The sequence below is a fragment of the Haemaphysalis longicornis genome, unplaced genomic scaffold (genome assembly GCF_048455015.1).
Source record: "Haemaphysalis longicornis isolate Haplotype H1 unplaced genomic scaffold, Haemaphysalis longicornis Haplotype H1 scaffold_140, whole genome shotgun sequence".
NCBI lineage: Eukaryota > Metazoa > Arthropoda > Arachnida > Ixodida > Ixodidae > Haemaphysalis > Haemaphysalis longicornis.
The window spans coordinates 291,665-297,862 of NW_027526246.1; the positions used below are offsets into that span (position 1 = coordinate 291,665).

The following is a 6,198-nucleotide window of genomic DNA, read 5'->3' on the forward strand; positions in this document are numbered from 1 at the left end:
CTGGAAACAGTGGTTGACATCTCCGATATTTCACGCTTCTAGTTTGAGTCGCCCATCGATGATATGTGGTGTCCCCTGCAGTTTACGCAGCGTAATCGTAGCTCCGCCCTACAATCCTTGGTGCGAAGAAATGGTTTAGCGCAGCGGAAGCAGCACCCCAGTGTCTGCAGTCTGACCCTCTTTTTCTTCCATCGTCAGCTGAGCCATGCAGGTATCTGTCGTATGATCTTCTACTTCGCAAGAAGGCAGGTACCAAAATTCTAATGCACCGCCAGCATAAATGCAGAACCTTGGAAGATGTCGCTGTTCTGGCTTCTTTCTATTGGCTTCTAGGGAGAGTATTTGTAACTTGAGTCATCCCTTCTGCAGATTCTCAGCTAAGTACCTCTGTATTCAAAATGTGGAGAAGGCAAATCGCCCTGTCGGTCACCTTGCCCTTGCGTACAGGCTTTCGCGAGCAGGTGTTGATTGTATTTCTGTACAAGCTCATTTGTCAGGGCTCGGATTAGTGCTGTCTTCAGAAGTACACCATAGGCATGAATGTAGAATCCGAAATGTTTCAAAGATCGCAGATTAGCTTCCACATCTTGATACATTCTCTGCAGGTTTTGCAAGTCATCACAAGCTTCAACATTTCGGATATTTAGGAGCTTGCTGACGTGGTCGTTAATTATAAACCCTCTCCGTCCGAATCGTTCCTTTAGCAGGTCAAGCAAGGTTTCGTATCATGAGTTTGTAGTTGGTAATCAACTGATGTAATTTTCGTGTTTCTTTTAAGGTAGCCGCGCAAGTACTTCAATTTATCCACGTCTGGAAGCGATTAATTGTAATAAATTGTGGATTCGAACTCGCTCCTAAAGACAGACCATTCTGCACTTTCTCATGATTCCCTAGGGTTCTACCCTAGGGAATCCTGACTTGAGCTCGTGAATGTGCCATTTCATCATTCACATCAGGTGTGCCTGACGTCTGCGTGGTGGGCGTAGCACTAGAAAGAAGGCGTTCAGCAGCCCTTAACTTCATGAGGGCAATCGACAACAGATAGCTGCTTACTGTTGTCATTTCATCCTCCAAGTCATTGGGGCAAATCGCTGCATAATCACTTGGTCTAATGCGACAAGTGATGCTTCTTCCACCTTTAGAAGGCCAAGTTTATCGTTGAGCTCACCTGTGGAGATTGGTGTTGGGAACATCAATAATTTTAGGCAGATCCTCACTCTTGTTGCCTCTGCCCTAAGGTCCGCATGTTTCAGTTTCAGGTATCCATGAAGAATTTCCGACGCTGCTGCGAGTTGGCTGGGCTTCATCCACTGGCCTTCTGGCCCTTTTTCTCATCAAGAGGCTCGCTGTACGATGCGGCTATTAATGGTAGGATTCCACGTCCTTGGTCCGCTTGCTCGAAGCCCAATAAGATAGACTCGTTCGCCGTCTAATCTTATTGGCAGACTTATTTGGGGTCTTATGTTGCCTAGGCTATAATACGCTTTCCGGAAACTCATAAGACCGCGAATGATTCTAAATAAGATTGCGATAAGTCCGAATAAGCCTGCTCCGAGCAGTCTTATTCACAGACTTTTGCTGACCCGTCCTGTAGGGCTATTCGCATGCGTGTGGGAGACAAGGAACTCGAAGCCCACTAGTGACTAATTCCTCACGAGACAAAACGTGTGTCATGGTTGCGCCAATGTGATATCCCAGTCCGGTATCATATGGTAACGCGAACCGTCATGAGTAGCAGCAGTAGCAATGCTTTTCGAAAAGGATTGAAGGACAATGGTAGCAATTAGGAGCCCGCGCACGAAGGGCGACCCGCTTAGCACACGATTTCCCAACAGCCACGCCTCTTAGCAGAGGATTTCGAAACAGCACCCCGGTTGATGACTCATGCCCTGGGCACCCGCGGCCTGCGCAGGGCCTCTTTCGCGCAGGCATGGGAATGCATGCCTGTCGCATGCCACCGGACAGAGAGAGAGAGAGAGAGAGAGAGAGAGAGAGAGAGAGAGAGAGAGAGAGAGAGAAATGTTTATTGTCTGAAAAGACTAGCTAGGACTTGGTCCTTGCCGGTCCGTGGTGGTAGGTCTCCTCAGTCCAGGAAACCTCTGGCGGTGGCTGCCGTCTTCGTCGGTTAACCAGATTCTTCTGGTTCTGCGGATTCTTGTAGGCGAGCAGTCCCTCCCACTTTTCAGCAACGTCGTGTTGTCCGGTTGTGTGCACGCTTGCAGTTTCCTGTGGTGCAGCAGTCACGGTTGTTGATGATGCGTGGTCCCCGGAAACGACGCAGGAGGCCGCGTCGTGTGAAATGGCCGGTTACCGGGTTATTGTAAATGGTAGAGTTATTGTAAATCTACCTAATTGTACCGATGATGGTTGAAAACAGACTTTCTCTTGTCGGCAACGCCAACGCCAGACAATTTTTGCTGCATTCCCCGCTCTTCCCTTTGGGTCCCTCCTTTGCGCGTCTAGGCTGTGCCTATAGTCTTCAATAAGAGCGCTCTGTAGCCTAGCCCGTGCGCTTTCGTGAAAGAGCACTGGTATGAATCCTATTGCCGGAATTATTGAAGTCTCTCAATAAGACTAGACTGTCCATAAGACTGCCAATAAGCACGTTTGTTCGAGGAAGGGGGCCTACGCGCGGCACCAATGTGTTGAAAACATAGGAGCGGGCGAGTTAGAGAGAGGGCCACCTTAGTACGCCTTCAGCGGCAAAAATCGTTCGAAAACACTAATGATGGTAGCACTCGCTACCCGGCCCCACGCATCCGATCCGTTCCTGCAAGCTCCGTCACCGTCTTCTCTTCATGGTCGCTGTCATATTGCCACACGTCTTATCCACTACTCTACCCATATGCGTATAGGCGTTTGCTAGTCAGCACAACCAAAATTACGCATGACGCCATCTAGGGGGATCCTTGAAGCTATGTCCACGTGCTTCCAGCACTGAGCCTAATCGCTCACACCCGTTTGGTTCTGCCCTGCGAAGAAAACATCTAAACCAGTGTTCTATTACCGTTAACGCTGTTTTTTTTTCATTTTCAAAGGTTTGTCAACCTTGAAGATTACTATTTCTATCACGCATATAATTTATTTGCGACACCTGTATGCATAAAAAATGGCATTTTAGATATTTCACTACTTTTAGGTCGGTTTTAGCTGCTGCTTTTTGCACGTTTTTGTGATTTTGCTTCTCTTAGGTCCGTTGCGGCTATTTATGCTGAATATTTTTAAAACCAGTGGTTGTTTGCTGTTATGTTGGTTCCCAATTTTGTTCCAATTTTTGTGATTGTGTCCGCTTTAGATTGGTCTCGCCTTTCAATATATATCAGAAAAAAAGCTGGCTAAGCTGGCTTCAGTGAGAATTTGTGTTTATTTTAACAATGCATTGCTTCAGCCTTTTCAGGTTCGTTTTGCCCTTTATTTATTTCAGTCCGGGTGGTTTTGTGTGATTTGGGTCGGTTTCTGCTGTGATAAAACCCCCATAGCAAGATCAGATTACGGCCGGCTGTGCTGAGTAGGAAACGCATGTATGCTACCTGTCTGCCACTCAAAGTGCACCTTTAGAGGTACACGTCAGCCTGTTTAGGTCCTCTATTTGCCTAAACATTATGGCTTCCTTTGGCGATACTCGAAATTCGTTCTTTCCGTGTTTCAAGCTTCTTCCAAGAAGCTAATAGGACACATTCTTAGCTTCTCAATATGAATCGTCTAATGAACTTCTGGCCGCAAACAAATGAACCCGACGCACAAGCGCAAGGAAAAATATGTGCAAGGGGAAACATTGCCTAAGGGGCTGAGTAGATGTCGTTACTTAGTGAGTGGCCCGCCTTAACCCTAACGTCACACTCTGAGGGCCAATGCCATCGACCGCCACCAGGAAATTCATGAACGAATTTTACGTCGCTCCGCGCGTTGTAACGCTCAAAATAACGGCTAGGTAGTGTTAGGGCTCAATTCATACCAAACCAAATTGTCGCCCCCTGGTAAAGATTGGCCACGTGCAAAGTCTAATCTGTCGTTCCGATTTTAGGTTTAGTGTGATAGAAAATACCCACCCACGCATTTCACATACCAACTAAGAAAAGTCGGGTCAGCAACAAGTACAGCAGCCGCCTGAGGGCAATGACATATTTGCCAAAAGTCGGGTCAGCGACAAGTACAACAGCCGCCTGAGGGCAATGACATATTTGCCTGTTCTCTGTGCAATTATGCTTTCCCTTTGGAAGGTCGTTAAGAGACTTCAGTGTCTCAAGAAAGTTTTTTTTGTCCAAAAAGATTTGAATGTTTAGTAAGATCGGTACTAAGAAGTGGTTTTTTTTCACAGCATCGGCTGGTTTTTGTTGTGTTCATTATGCGTATTGATAAAGTTTTAGCATTAGCTAGTAAATGGCACGTGTTCTTGATGTTTTGAAATGTTTAACAGCTTCGAATAGAAGTTTTCCGCCGCTATATTTTCCAAAATATATTACGTATGCCTTGTTATATGTATATATACATATATATAGCAGAAACAAAGAAAGACACACGTCGAAAAAGGAAAAGGTTTAACGTTTCGGCAGAGGGACCGGCCTTCGTCAGAAACGAAGTCGTTTCTGACGAAGGCCGGTCCCTCGGCCGGAACGGTAAACCTTTTCCTTTTTCGACGTTTGTCTTTCTTTTTTCTACTACGACTTGCCGGTGTCCAAGAAATATTGTCCTGCGATATATATATATATACAGTGTAGCCCATTTATAACGAACCCACTTACAGCGATATAGCGGTTATAACGAAGTGATCTTGATTTCCCGTCCCAATTATAGCGGTCTTATAATAGTCCAGATATAGCGAAAAAGCGGTTATAGCGAAGAAATTTCAGATTCCCGCTTACTTCGTTATAACCGGGCTACGCTGTATATATATATATATATATATATATATATATATATATATATATATATATATATCCATAGCGAATCAGTAAATGGGAAATGAGGGGCTCTGTGAATTAATACAGAATAAAGATTGGCAGTCAAGAAAACCTCAGAAAGCAAAGAGGAGTGCGGTAGGTCATAGAAACAGATGAATTTTTTGAGTCAGAAAGAAAGTGGTGAAAAAATGCCCGCAGGGTGGGACCCGAACCCACGACCACCAGAATATCGGTCTGGTGCGATAACCACTACGCTACAAGCGGGGTTGTTTCCAGGAAACAGCCCAGCCACCCACATCCACGCTTTTTATTGTAGTTCCTCAAGCATTGTGTGCAGGTGTTGGCTAGTCTCACTCAGCAATACTGTTATCGGCAAACCTCAAACGGCTCAAGTATTCCCCATTTATCCTTAATCCCATGTTTTCCTAGTCAAGCGTTCTAAACACCTCCTCCAGACGTGCTGTGAATGGTTTTGGCGAATACTATCTCCCGGTCTTACTCCTTTCCGGATAGGGAATTTTTCGCTTTACTTGTGGAGATGTTATCCTCCCCGTACATCCATTGTATATGTCTTCTAGAGGTCTTATGTAGGTATCCTCCATTCCGTGGTTTTTTAGTGCTGCGGTGAGTACGGCCTCAAACGCTTTGTCATAATTTATAAATACCATGTAAATGGGTTTAGTGTATTCTGCAGATTTTTCTATCACTTTATTGACAACACGAATACGATTCATAGTCGAGTACCCTTTCCTAAACCCAGCCTGCTGCCTGGGTTGCTCGGAATCCAGGCTGTCACCTATGCGGCTAACTATATGTCTGGTAAAAAGCTTGGACAGAACAGAGAGAAGTATGTTCTTGAACTTCCACTTTCTTCGCTGTGCTTCACGCGCTCTACCTGTATCAGCTTTCTTACGTAGCTCCTGACGTTGGTGCGGGATTGCGCTCATTTCGGTAACGCCGCTGCTCAGGTATCGCCGCTGCTCACAATATTCTCTAAGATAGGCTTAGTTCGTGCTTACCACCAGATACCCGTGGCAGAAGAAGACATCCCTAAAACTGCCATCACAACCCCATTCGGCCTGTTAGAATTTCTGCGCATGCCATTCGGACTCCGCAACGCTGCACAAACATTCCAGCGTTTCATTGATGTCGTAACACGGGCACATCCCTGGAAGAGCACCTGAAGCATCTTCGCCTTCTCTTCGAGCGTCTCGCTGCTCACGGCATAGTCATCAACGTCTCCAAGAGCGAGTTTGGTGCAACTGCTCTGGATTTCCTTGGTCATCATTTGGACGCC

The 6,198-nt window shown here is 46.0% G+C and overlaps 1 non-coding gene across 1 annotated transcript; it reads right to left on the reverse strand.

Moving 5' to 3' along the window:
• Positions 1–5,092: 5,092 nt before the first annotated feature.
• Trnai-gau (transfer RNA isoleucine (anticodon GAU)) lies at positions 5,093–5,165 on the reverse strand. Its single transcript has one exon. It is a non-coding gene; the product is annotated as a tRNA-Ile (tRNA).
• Between the last annotated feature and the right edge of the window lie 1,033 nt (positions 5,166–6,198).